Source organism: Triticum urartu, chromosome 6 (genome assembly GCF_003073215.2).
Source record: "Triticum urartu cultivar G1812 chromosome 6, Tu2.1, whole genome shotgun sequence".
Lineage (NCBI taxonomy): Eukaryota > Viridiplantae > Streptophyta > Magnoliopsida > Poales > Poaceae > Triticum > Triticum urartu.
The window spans coordinates 189,836,463-189,850,278 of NC_053027.1; positions in this window are offsets into that span (position 1 = coordinate 189,836,463).

Below are 13,816 nucleotides of genomic sequence, written 5' to 3' on the forward strand. Positions count from 1 at the left end.
GACCGCCGGAGCTCTGTCGCTCGGGCCGCCCCTGCACCCCGCGGTGGCCTCGTCCGCCGTCCTCGCCCCGCAACGCCAGCGACGCCGTGTCGCGCCCTGCCGCCCCTTCGCCACTGGTCGCCGCCGTTCCCGGTCGGGACCGGCTCTGCCTGCCAGGGCCTCACGCCCCCGCTGCGGTGCCTCGGGCATGGGCGCCCAGGACCACGCCCTGCCCGATAACGCCCGCCCGCTATGGACCTGGGTCACTGGCCTATGGGCCCCATTCCCTTTTGTGTAAAAAAGAAAAACAAAAAAAACGAAAAAGAAAATGTAATTTAAAAATAAAAATAATTAATTAGTTAATTAATTAGGTAATTAATTAACTTAATTAACTCTGTTTAGTACCTAATTAACTTGATTAGTTAATGGAAACTGTTAATTAGTTGTTAGACTATGACAAAACGGCCCCACGAGTAGTTGACCCAGTCAACAGCACAGTTGACTGCTGACGTTAGCATGATGTCATGATGACGTCATCATTTACTATTCTGGATAATGTTGAAATAAATAATTAAAATTCCAGAAATAAATAAAAACTTTAGAAAATCATATTAAAATAATCCGTCACTCGGATCGAAGAACTTTATATATGAAAGTTGCTCAGAACGACGAGACGAATCCGAATACGCCCTACGTTCGTCTATCACACGTCCCTAGCATAGCAAACGTTGAACTTTTCCCCTTCGGTTCATCTGTCTGACAGACGTCCGGAACCGGGAAAACATTCCCAGATGAATTCCCCCTTCACCATATCGTGTAGCCATACGTTAGGTCACACCCGGCACAGCATATTGCCACGTTATGTTTTGCGATGCTTGTTTTCCCCGTATTTACTGTTTCTTCCCCCTCTTCTTCTCCGGTAGACCCCGAGACCGACGTTGATGCGACTAAGTACGACTACATCCCCGACGACCCCTCCTTGCCAGAGCAACCAGGCAAGCAAACCCCCCCTTGAGCATTCCGATATCGCCCATTTCTTTCCCTCTCATGCTTGCATTAGAACTGCTACTGCTTTCTGTATGATCCTACTCTGATGCATAGCCTGTTGTTGTTACCTGCTTTCATACCTTACCTGCTTATCCTAAACTGCTTAGTATAGGTTGGTTAGTGATCCATCAGTGACCCCCCCACCTTGTCCCAGTTGCCTTGCTTTATGTTCGATGACTCGATCAACGTGATCGACGTCCAGGCCCCGACACCGCACATCACCCCCTAGTTGTACGACACTACAGAGTTACAATCGAGTGCAGAGGGTGAACCTCATACATCACTCCTGATGAGATCTCTGTAGTGTAGCTATACGGTCGAGGTCATCGAGGGTGATTTCCTCCTTAACCACTTCCGTTACCGCTCTGTCGTGCAACCCCTCAAGTGTGAACCTCGAGGGTGGATCCTCTTACGTTCGCCTTGATGATCACATCGAGTGGGATTCACCGGGGGTGATTCCTCGGGTTTTCCCCTTGGTGTTAGACACACCGTTACTATGGTTACTATGACTTTACACTGAGCCATGTTACTAAAGACGGGTCGACCCTGAGGGGTACCCGCGCGAGCTTAATTGCGAGTGATGTGGAGTCGGGTTGACCTGGAAGGTGCCTGCGAGATACTTACAAGGCGTGGCCGGGCATTCTTAGCCCTTGCCGCAAGTACTCAAGACGGGGCGACGGGGTCACATCGATCATGAGTCTTTGTTCGTTACCGCGCGTTCCTAATCCACTACGATTTGGATATTTGATCCGAGGGGCCTCTAGCCTGATAGCACTAACCATCACGTGGGCATAGTATGGGCGTTCTGCGTCGTATACATCAGCTGAAGCTGAATAGACGTCAGCGACTGAGCGGCGCGTGCCGGGTTGGACTGGAAAGCACCTACCTTGTTGAAGGAGGTAGCTAGGTCTGCTCACCGGCCGCGTACGCAACGTGCAGGAGTTCCTGGGGAGATGGCCCATGACCCCTGGGGCATAGGTTTAGTCCGGTGTGCTGACCTCTCTATTAAGCCTAGGTTGGGTTGCGGCGTATTGTTTGGCCGAGGCCGGGCATGACCCAGGAAATTGTGTCCGGCCGGAGTTAATCGAGCGTGGTGGGTAAGTTGGTGCACCCCTACAGGGAAGAAAACATCTATCGATAGCCTATCCTACGGTAACGGACACTTGGAGTTGTATCCTGATCGATACAACTAGAACTGGATACTTATGATGAGAACTGGATGCTGATGAGAATTGGATTGTGATGATAACTGGATAATATGGCTCTGGGATCACTTTCTCGCAGGGAGTCGAGAAAGGAATTCTGGCCAAGGTTGATAACACTTCTACTACTTTACTTTATGCTACTCTACTCCCTCCTGTTGCTGCAAGATGGTGGTTTCCAGAAGATGCTAGTCTTTGATAGGCTAGGCTTTTCCCTTTCCTTCTGGCATTCTGCAGTGTAGTCCATAGATACAACCCATTCCTTTGATACAGATGCATACTTAGTTTAGATCTGATGTAAGTCTTGCGAGTACTTTGGATGAGTACTCACGGTTGCTTTGCTAGTTCCTTTTCTCCCATACCCGATTGTTGCGACCAGATGACCGATCCCAGGAGCCAGACGACGCCACTGATGACTACTACTACCCGGAGGATGCCTACTACTACGTGAAGACCGCAGACGACTAGTCGTAGTTAGGAGGCTCCCAGGCAGGAGGCCTTGCCTTTTCGATCATTGTTGCTTTTGTGCTAGCCTTCTTAAGGCAATCTTGTTTAACTCATGTGTGTACTCAGATATTGTTGCTTCCGCTGATTCTTGTGTTTTCGAGCTTATGTATTCGAGCCCTCGAGGCCCCTGGCTTGTAATATAAAGCTTGTATTATTTCAATTTGTGTCTAGAGTTGTGTTGTGATATCATCCCGTGAGTCCTTGATCTTGATCGTACACATTTGCGTGTATGATTAGTGTACGATTGAATCGAGGCCGTCACAAGTTGGTATCAGAGCCGACTGCCTGTAGGTAGCCCCCTTTCCAACTCCTTGGCCGAAGTCGAGTCTAGTCACTACAAAAACTTTTACTAACATGGCTGTGTGGCTTACGAGCCCACGTCGCCCTTGGGTGGTATTAGAATCTTTTACTCCTCGTCTATACTCTGGGATTCTGATCTCTCTTCTATTCGGGTTAAATGATTTTGCTAACTCTGACTCTAGGATCTCGTAACCACTTCTTCCGGGAGAGCACCTTATTTCAGATGATCGATTGCTGCATCAGAAGATTCCGAAGATACTCTACGATATTCTGTCGAGACTTTGTGCCTGTGGCCTTGCAATTCCCTACCACCGAAATATCCTTATGGATAACTACACACACTTGCCAATCTTACATTCTATCCCACTGATCTTGTTATTACCAGATGCCCTGAACTGCTCTCCTTTGTTCTGAGAACCCTTTGAGCTTACTGCCTTGCAGTTCCTTGTCATCTGAATACCCCTACGAATAATTCCTCTCTATTATCGAAGATTCTTCATCCCCAGTTGTTTGAGTGTTTCACAAAAATCTACGAAATCCTATTCGTTCTTGTGAAAATCCTCAACAGCCTATTGTTCTTGAATTTCTTGCTTGCTTGCATTATGGTTAATACCATAAGTCTAGTAATCTTATTGTCAGCCTTTGTCATTATCATTATGAGTTCATTGATACAATATGTTGCGAATGCTCGCAATCCTCAATCAGATCCTAGAATTCATCCTTCCGGCTCAGACGTCATTCTAACATGTGCTGAATCTCGATCAATCAAATCACCATCGATTGTACCCCTAAGGCTATTCTACCTATCCATCCCTTATCAGAGCATTGCTTCTGATCCCTTGTCTTGGAATTCTTAATCCCTCTTGCAATTGAGCTTTGAGTTAGTCGGTTGTTTCTATAATCTGATCTCCTTGCATTCTTTCTTCCTCTGGTTAAATATTGATGCTCACATCAGATCCCTTGTGGACCACCAGACCCATTTTTTCAGATTTTATCCGATAACGTCCTTCATATTCAATAAGCTGGTGAGCCTTTCCTCGGATACGTAATGCTTTTGGTAAATTGTATCCTCCGCTTTCACAAGCATGCTCTACTATCGAGCTTGTGTTATTATTCTTGAAATTTATGATATATGTTCCTAAGATGCCCCGATGGGTTGAACCTATGCCTTCCCTAATTTGTGTGAACTCGAAAGTTATGCGGATTATACTCTACTGGCTTTCGTCAGATAAAATTTCAATACTACGGCTTCATCAAGAGCGAGAAGTAAAATGAAAGGTTATGCATTGTAGAAGTGGGAGTCGACCCTGAACCTTGTGTTCATGCCCACGAAAATGGTGTGGGACTTATCATGAAAGCTTCTTGCAAGGATATTTAATCATTTGAATAGTTCTTCTAGTGTCGTGAATTGGATCCCTTGTAGTTATGGTCCCGACCATATTTCCTCCTTGATTCCATTTACCAGATAAGTTAAAATACTTATCCTCTGCAAATCATTTACCCCGTCCAACCCCTACTCCGATTTACCTTCCGGCATTACACCTAGTACATGATATTGGGGAGTTTTATACCCCATCACATCATTCCTAGCCTGATCGGCTATATTTTTATCGTGTCAACTTTTAACTGTGCTACCTGGTCCTTATGCCTGGAGCAACTTCCGACGATGAGCTAAGCTTACGTCGATCTTCCTCATCTTATCATTTCTCCTCGAACAACAAGCTTGACTTTGAGCTTGTGTCGAATCCGTGGTTCTCATAGCTTTCACTTCATCCTTCCTTTTCTGCTCGGTGGCATTTTCTCAGAGTCTCTCGACAAAATTTGTCTTGACCACCGTCAACACTTTGGCTTCTTCAGAGATGCCAATTGAATTCATGGATAGAAATACCATATTTGCCTCTCGATGATTTGTGTCAGCATCAACAACATTCTTATCTCCCCCCCAACACAAACTTGATCATATTGATTTTGGGAATACATCCTTTTTGACATGTTGATGGATTGCTACTGAGCCCGTCGGCCACACCCTCATCTTTTCCCTACTAAAATGGTATGACTTATTTTCTAAGTTGTTTCCGATGGGTCCTTGGTGTATCCAAAGTCTGACCTTTGCTTGAAACCATGTCAATGCTATCTCGAAGCATGTCTGTGGTAATCCAATCTCCAATAAGAACATTTGAAGCACGATACTAAATCTTCTTTATCCATTATCCAAACACCGTTGTATGGGTAATGTCATGAAATTCCTTTCCCCTTACCTAAATGGTTTTATACTTCTATCCTGTCGTGGATACCATGCTCTGCTTGTCCTTGGGAAGGATATACCCCTGAAATATGTGTTTAAACACATTTTCCTTTCCATTGTTCTGTTTAATCTGATAATTACTTTTTCCTTTCCATTGGTTTGTTTAAACCTTATTGTGATCTATATTATATAAGCAGTAATATTTCCCTGCTTATATAAACACCTCGTTGTATCTCTCTGTCAGTAAGACCCTGTTACTATTGTTGATGACATTCCGGCAGCCACCGATGGACGAGAACCTTGCCTAATGGCCCACCTCATTCAACAAGCAGGAAAATGGTTCTCTTCGTCCCTCGCCCTTGGTACCGACGTTGTTGCCGACATAACTAACAGTCTGCCCTCTGACATGCCTTGCTATCATGACCGTGCAAATGCTAGCGCCCTTTCTACTTTTCAAACCACATGGTGGGCCCATAACCCATAGTTCCACAGGATCGAAACCTGACTCCTGTACATCCTTGATTCCGAAGTATCCTTTTTCACTTGCGTTCGCATGTAATTCATGAGCCACCTTCCTAGTATATATTCTAGTATCAGACGCAACAATTTTTATTGTTGTTGCTCTGAACCCCTTTCACCTTTTGATTAGGCATCGCATGATTGCCTGCTCGTTAAGACTTCTCATGGTACCTTCATACTTTGCTCTCAATATTTTATTCAGTTTCAACTCGAGAGATACTTCTGCCTCATTCCCTGAATTGTTCAGCAGATAATTAACCCTATAAGAGTCAGTTCACCCGAAGTTACTCTTTACTTCCCCACTAAAATCTCGGGACGAGATTTCTTGTAGTGGAGGAGATTTGTAACACCCCGATAGATCAGCTACAGTAATCCCCTTCTAATGATGCCTTGTCATCATTGTTACTGTTGCTAATATCACTTTGATTCAAATCCGGTTCAAATTTCAAATTCAAATTAAAGTCCAAAACTCAAAGTTTTCAAACATGAAAGCTAAAATGTTCAAAGTGTGGCAAATAATCCCTGGATATTTTTCATGTTGGAACCAACCACTTTTGGATTCCCAAATTGCCCCTAGGGATTTATTTAGTGGCCCAACAGCATCTTAATGAACTTTTTAAATTCAAACATGATTCTAAACTCTTCAAATTAACCTCGGACATTTTATGGCAGTGTCAAAAGTTGCAATACAAATTATGAGCCAAGTTTAATATTTTTTCTTAATCTTTTGATAGCCTAAATAAGTACACACAGTGCCATATATGAGAAAACCGAATACATAAAGGCAAAAATAAAAATAGGGAGAAGGCCCCCTGGCCCAACGGGGCCAATCGGCCCAGCTGGCCTCCCGAACCAGGCCGGCCCACCTCTCCCTGCTTCTCCCATAAGCCCCCCCCCACTACCCAACCATAAACCCTAGCCCACTCTCCCTCCCCACGAACCCCACTCACACCTCCCTTCCCCCCCCATCGCGTGATCTGGATCGGGCGAGTGCCCCGATCCCATCGCCCCCGATGCCGCCCATCACCAACCCCGCCGCACCTTCGTCCTCCTCCTCGGCGTCACCTCGCCGGCGCCGCCTCACCGCCCCGACCCCGATGCCGCGCTGCCCCCGTCGCGCCAAACCTCCCCGGTCCGCCGTCGTCACTGCCTCCTGGACGCCGCTGCCCCTGGCGCCGATCGACACCGATCCTCGCCGGAGCCGCCCTGCGTTGCCTCGTCCTCGACCTCCTCCTCAACCGCGGCTCCTCCGAGCCTTGCCGGCGTTCCCCTGCAACGGGGGTGAGCCGCCGTCCGTCTTCCGCTTCCCCCTCTGCCCTGATGCGTCCACCACACCCCGCGCCTCACCCCGTCGTGGCCACGCGCCGGTCGCGCCGGTGTAGCGCCGGCCACACCCGACGCGCGTGCCTGTGAACCGCGGCCCTTCTCGGCGCCCTCACTGCGCCCGCGCCCCGCCTCTGTCCCGCGACCGCCGGAGCTCTGTCGCTCGGGCCGCCCCTGCACCCCGCGGCGGCCTCGTCCGCCGTCCTCGCCCCGCAATGCCAGCGACGCCGTGTCACGCCCTACCGCCCCTTCGCCACTGGTCACCGCCGTTCCCGGTCGAGGCCGGCTGTGCCTGCCAGGGCCTCGCGCCCCCGCTGCGGTGCCTCGGGCATGGGCGCCCAGGACCACGCCCTGCCCGATAACGCCCGCCCGCTATGGACCTGGGTCACTGGCCTATGGGCCCCATTCCCTTTTGTGTAAAAAAGAAAAACAAAAAAAACGAAAAAGAAAATGTAATTTAAAAATAAAAATAATTAATTAGTTAATTAATTAGGTAATTAATTAACTTAATTAACTCTGTTTAGTACCTAATTAACTTGATTAGTTAATTGAAACTATTAATTAGTTGTTAGACTATGACAGAACGGCCCCACAAGTAGTTGACCCAGTCAACAGCACAGTCGACTGCTGACGTTAGTATGATGTCATGCTGATGTCATCATTTACTATTCTGGATAATGTTGAAATAAATAATTAAAATTCCAGAAATTAATAAAAACTTTAGAAAATCATATTAAAATAATCCGTCACTCGGATCGACGAACTTTATATATGAAAGTTGCTCAGAACGACGAGACGAATCTGAATACGCCCTCCGTTCGTCTATCACACGTCCCTAGCATACCAAACGTTGAACTTTTCCCCTCCGGTTCATCTGTCTGACAGACGTCCGGAACCGGGAAAACATTCCCGGTTGAATTCCCCCTTCACCATATCGTGTAGCCATACGTTAGGTCACACCCGGCACAGCATATTGCCACGTTATGTTTTGCGATGCTTGTTTTCCCCGTATTTACTGTTTATTCCCCCTCTTCTTCTCCAGTAGACCCCGAGACCGACGTTGATGCGACTGAGTACGACTACATCCCCGACGACCCCTCCTTGCCAGAGCAACCAGGCAAGCAAACCCCCCTTGAGCATTCCGATATCGCCCATTTCTTTCCCTCTCATGCTTGCATTAGAACTGCTACTGCTTTCTGTATGATCCTACTCTGATGCATAGCCTGTTGTTGTTACCTGCTTTCATACCTTACCTGCTTATCCTAAACTGCTTAGTATAGGTTGGTTAGTGATCCATCAGTGACCCCCCCACCTTGTCCCAGTTGCCTTGCTTTATGTTCGATGACTCGATCAACGTGATCGACGTCCAGGCCCCGACACCGCACATCACCCCCCTAATTGTACGACACTACAGAGTTACAATCGAGTGCAGAGGGTGAACCTCATACATCACTCCTGATGAGATCTCTGTAGTGTAGCTATACGGTCGAGGTCATCGAGGGTGATTTCCTCCTTAACCACTTCCGTTACCGCTCTGTCGTGCAACCCCTCAAGTGTGAACCTCGAGGGTGGATCCTCTTACGTTCGCCTTGATGATCACATCGAGTGGGATTCACCGGGGGTGATTCCTCGGGTTTTCCCCTTGGTGTTAGACACACCGTTACTATGGTTACTATGACTTTACACTGAGCCATGTTACTAAAGACGGGTCGACCCTGAGGGGTACCCGCGCGAGCTTAATTGCGAGTGATGTGGAGTCGGGTTGACCTGGAAGGTGCCTGCGAGATACTTACAAGGCGTGGCCGGGCATTCTTAGCCCTTGCCGCAAGTACTCAAGACGGGGCGACGGGGTCACATCAATCGTGAGTCTTTGTTCGTTACCGCGCGTTCCTAATCCACTACGATTTGGATATTTGATCCGAGGGGCCTCTAGCCTGATAGCACTAACCATCACGTGGGCATAGTATGGGCGTTCTGCGTCGTATACATCAGCCGAAGCTAAATAGACGTCAGCGACTGAGCGGCGCGCGCCGGGTTGGACTGGAAATCACCTACCTTGTTGAAGGAGGTAGCTAGGTCTGCTCACCGGCCGCGTACGCAATGTGCAGGAGTTCCCGGGGAGATGGCCCATGATCCCTGGGAGCATAGGTTTAGTCTGGCGTGCTGACCTCTCTATTAAGCCTAGGTCGGGTTGCGGCGTATTGTTTGGCCGAGGCCGGGCATGACCCAGGAAAGTGTGTCCGGTCGGAGTTAATCGAGCATGGTGGGTAAGTTGGTGCACCCCTGTAGGGAAGAAAACATCTATCGATAGCCTGTCCTACGGTAACGGACACTTGGAGTTGTATCCCGATCGATACAACTAGAACTGGATACTTGTGATGAGAACTGGATGCTGATGAGAATTGGATTGTGATGATAACTGGATAGTATGGCTCTGGGATCGCTTTCTCGCAGGGAGTCGAGAAAGGATCTCTGACCGAGGTTGATAACACTTCTACTACTTTACTTTATGCTACTCTACTCCCTCCTGTTGCTGCATGATGGTGGTTTCCAGAAGATGCTAGTCTTCGATAGGCTAGGCTTTTCGCCTTCCCTTCTGGCATTCTGCAGTGTAGTCCACAGATACAACCCATTCCTTTGATACAGATGCATACTTAGTTTAGATCTGATGTAAGTCTTGCGAGTACTTTGGATGAGTACTCACGGTTGCTTTGCTACTTCCTTTTCCCCCATACCCGATTGTTGCGACCAGATGACGGATCCCAGGAGCCAGACGACGCCACTGATGACTACTACTACCCGGAGGATGCCTACTACTATGTGAAGACCGCAGACGACTAGGACTAGTTAGGAGGCTCCCAGGCAGGAGGCCTTGCCTTTTCGATCATTGTTGCTTTTGTGCTAGTCTTCTTAAGGCAATCTTGTTTAACTCATGTCTGTACTCAGATATTGTTGCTTCCGCTGACTCTTGTGTTTTCGAGCTTATGTATTCGAGCCCTCGAGGCCCCTTGCTTGTAATATAAAGCTTGTATTATTTTAATTTGTGTCTAGAGTTGTGTTGTGATATCTTCCCGTGAGTCCTTGATCTTGATCGTACACATTTGCGTGTATGATTAGTGTACGATTGAATCGATGGCGTCACATCCCAACCTTGGTGAAAATTTTGAAACTTACATTAAGAAGACAGATCAGCTTGAACTGCTCAATTCTCACGGCCTCTCTTTTCTTAGGAAGCAAAGTTATCGTTCCAAAATTCAAATGAAACAACTGAAGCTGCCCAGAGAATAGATCATGGAACATCAGTATCAAATCCCTTTTGATAATATGCCAGCACTTTTTATAAAACTTTGCGGGAAAACCATCCGGTCCTGGAGCTTTATTATTCTTCATTTGTGAAATAGCTTCAAACACCTCTTTCTCCAAAAATGAGGCGGTCAAAATATCATTCTCATCCGCAGCAAGTTGAGAAACATCCTCAATCCTCGACTCATCCAAGGAAACGAAATTATCCTCCGGAGGCCCAAATAGCTGCCTGTAGTAATTGGTTATGTATACTTTTAGGTTTTCCTGTCCTAAAACCGTCCCCTCGTCTTCCTCAAGCTAAAAAATTCTTTTCTTTCTATGCTTGCCATTGGCGATCATATGAAAGTATTGAGTGTTATCGTCCCCTTGGACAACTTTGCGAACCTTAGATCGTAATGCCCACTTCAGTTCCTCCTCCCGCACTCATCTCCGCATCCACTTTAGTTTCCAACTCCGTGGTCTCTAGAATTATGGACTCGGCTTTTAAGTCTAGGGACTGAGTAAGTGTAAGGAGCCTTTCCTTTTCAGCCTTATAAATCCTACTCAGAACATGCTTCCTTTGTACATGCCCTAATGAAGTTTGAGAGCTGGAAAGAGGAGAAAACATGGGTATTACTTCTTTTCTATAGAAACCAGTCTTTTCGGAGTTCATATATCAAATGTGGCGTGCATACAGTTGGGTGATTTACACGATTACTCACTGACGGTGTTAGTTGTCATGCTACACCGTCTTACTTGAATTAGAAAGGGTTAATTATCCTTTTGCCCTCAGTGGTGTCCATGTGCTCAGTTTTGCCCTCAGATGCGAATTGTCCTCAGTTTTGCCCCTAGTCCGAGCACAGCAACTATGACGAGGCCAAACGGCCATATTTGAGTCCATTCCGTCCGCCGACGTTAGTGGTTGTGGGTCCGGAGCTTACACGTGGGACCGCATGGACGTGGGTCCGGAGCTGACATGTAGGCCCGTGCAACTAAATCCCCAAATCATTCTAGCTCACACCCATCCGCCCGGTCGGCTGTCCTGCGCCGCCGCCGCCACCTGCGCCGCGGCCAGCACCTGCCCCGCCACCAGCTGCGCGGCCTGCTCTGCCGCTACCTCCCTGCGCCTATGCTCCACAGCTACCTGTGACGCCCGCCACCTTCCTGCGACGCCACGGGTGGGGCGCCCACCACCTGCTCGATCCGCGGCGCGGCCTCCTTCCGTGCGCCCGGCCGGAGCGCTCAAAGGTGGGGGGCTGCTAGAGCTATTTAAACTACGAGGAAGAACCCTAGGGCAAAATGGTGAGCAGCGGCGACCTCGAAGTATTTGGTGAGGCAGGCATCGGGCTGGAGATCCGCCGCGTCCACGACTGGGTTCCCGAGGGGTAAGTCTCGCCTCTTGTTTAGATTGAGCTTAGTTGTGCATTTGAACACTCGATTTGAGTAGGTTTGCCCAATTAGTGTGCTGATTGCGTCTCTGTTTTTCGCCGGTTAGGATGGAGTTGCGGTTTGCTTTCATGGTGCACATTAGAAGGGACCGGTATGTAACACCCCGGATGTAACTTTCCCTATTTGTACTCCAACTCTTGCCGTTTCCGGCGTTAAGTTATATTTATTTCCTCGGGTTCGGGTCTTTGTCTCCGTGTGTTGTTGTCTTTGTCATGCATCTCATATCATGTCATCATGTGCATTGCATTTGCATACGTGTTCGTCTCATGCATTTGAGCATTTTTCCCGTTGTTCGTTTTGCATTCCGGGGCTTCGTTCTCCTCCGGTGGTCATTTCTAACTTTCTTTCGTGTGTGGGGATTAAGCATTTCCGGATTGGACCGAGACTTGCCAAGCGGCCTTGGTTTACTACCGGTAGACCGCCTGTCAAGTTTCGTACCATTTGGACGTCGTTTGATACTCCAACGGTTAACCGAGGGACCGAAAAGGCCTCGTGTATGTTGCAGCCCCAAACCCCTCCAATTTGGCCCAAAACCCACCAAACTCTGCTCCATGTCCTAGAGCGTTCGATCACGATCGCGTGGCCGAAAACCGCACCTCATTTGGACTCTCCTAGCTCCCTCTATGCCTATATATACCTCCCCCTTCTAAAAAAAATCCCGGATCCCCTCTCCCCGAAACCCTAAATCTCAGATCCGCCACCGCCGGACACGTCCGACGGGGCCGGACACGTCCGTCCGACCCAGGCGTCAGCCGCCACGTGTCCCTTGCGGCCCAGTTCCTCGCCCCGCCGCCCGGCTCGTCCCGCTGCCCGCGCCCTCGCCGGCTTCCTCGACTCCGGCGCCGCCACGCCAGCCGCCGCCGCCCTCCTCCTCGCCGGCGCAGCCGCCACCTCGCCGGCGCGAGCCAGCCGCCGCCCGTGCTCGCCGCCACCGGTCCCCGCGCCGCCCTGCTCCATCCTCCTCCTCGCCGGCTCCCCGCTCCGGCGCCACCCCGGCGACCCCGAGCCCCGGCCGGTCCTCCCTCCTCCTCCGGCGAGAAGCTCCGGCGAGAGCCCGGCCACCTCGGTTCGCGCGCCGCCCCGATCCAGATCTGTTTTCAGGGTTGACCTAATTTTTTTCACTAAGTCCCGGATATTTTTAGTTCATATGCCCCTGTTCGCGGCCTCCTAACTTTGCATCTGTAGCTCCGATTTGGGCATATAGCATATCAAAATGTTCATCTCAGAGAGTACATCATTTCATTCCATTGCATCATTTTAATTTGAGCTCATATTGATGCCCGAAATGCTGTTAGAAGAGGGCTACTTGAGTTAATTGTCAGATCTGTTACTCCGTTTAGCATTTTTGTCATTTTTGCCATCATTAATGTGTGCATGATATGCCCGTGAGTTCTTCATATGTTTTGTTAAGGGTTTTGTCATATTTCCAGAGGTGCAACCCATGTATTTTTAGGATGTGTGTGGTGACTTATGCAAGCTTGCAAAGTGGTGCACTTGCTAATTCTGTTTTCAGGGACTTAGTAGTTTCACTGTCCTGGGATTGTTTATCTCATGATGCCATATGTTCATGTTGTTTCTAGTGATCCGTGCCACTTTTGAGGATGATCAGTAAGGGAGTTTTGTTATATTGTAGTGCTCTATCCATCCATGTCTTTGTTTGCAATTATGGAGCACCCTAGCTTGAGTCAATAGAGCTCTACTTTTGCTTCGTTGCGAATCTGGGCAGATCGTCAACTTGTTTGCGATTTTGCCGATGTTATTGTAGTTGATCCGTGCATGCTATGCCATTGTTCTTGCCATGTATAGCTTGCATTTTGTGCCTTATTAAGGGATGTATGCTTGTGTTGCCATGACTTGCACCGTGGTGAGTGCATCGAGCTCGTAAACATGCCTTCGTGAGTTATGTTTCAGCATGTCCCAGTTTTCACTAAGTCTGAAAACTGATTATGTTTTTGCTATGTTC